Raw genomic sequence first — 806 nt, 5'->3', positions numbered from 1 at the left:
TAACCAGAAGGCTGGCGGTTCAAACCCACCAGCCACTCCTCGGAAGGAAGGTTGGGCATTTTACTTCCATAGTGATACTGCCTCGGTAACCCAAGGAGGGCTCGCTATGAGTTGGGGCCAACTCAACAGCACATAATAACAACAACAACAACATGTTTTGTGTTAAGGTATTGATTTTAGTTCTTCCTTTTTTATGTGTGCATTTATTGCTATAAATTACCTTTAGTACTGCTTTCTTGGGAACCCTGGTAGTGTAGTGCCTAAGGCATTTGACTGCTAACAAGAAGGTTGGTGGTTCAAACCCAACAGCCACTCCTCAGAAGGAAGATTGGACAATCTATTTCCCTAGAGATACTGCCTCGAAAACCAAGGAGAGGTTGCTATAGGTCAGAATCGACTCAACAACAGTGAGTTTGGTTTTTTGGTTGGTTTACTGCTTTCTCTGTGTCCCAATGGTTTTGGTATATTGTGTTTTCTTTCTCATTGGTTTCTAGGAATTTTTTTATTTCATATTTTATATCTTCTGTTATCCAGTGGTTCTCAAGCAGTGTGCTATTCAGTTTGTGTGTAATGGAATGTATGAAGTATGAATCTATGAAAATTGGAAGATGTAAAAAATGAAATGGAATGTATAAAGATTGATATCCTCAGCATTAGTGATCTGAAATGGATGGTTTTTGGCCATTTTGAATCAGACAACCATATGATCTACTATGCCGGGAATGACAGTTTGAAGAGAAATGGTGTGGCATTCATCATCACAAAGGATGTTTCAAGATCTGTCCTGAAGTACAATGCTGTCAGTG

Source organism: Orycteropus afer, unplaced genomic scaffold (assembly GCF_000298275.1).
Source record: "Orycteropus afer afer isolate SDZICR_OR568_19922 unplaced genomic scaffold, OryAfe1.0 scaffold00081, whole genome shotgun sequence".
NCBI lineage: Eukaryota > Metazoa > Chordata > Mammalia > Tubulidentata > Orycteropodidae > Orycteropus > Orycteropus afer.
Note: the sequence above shows the minus strand (reverse complement) of the source record.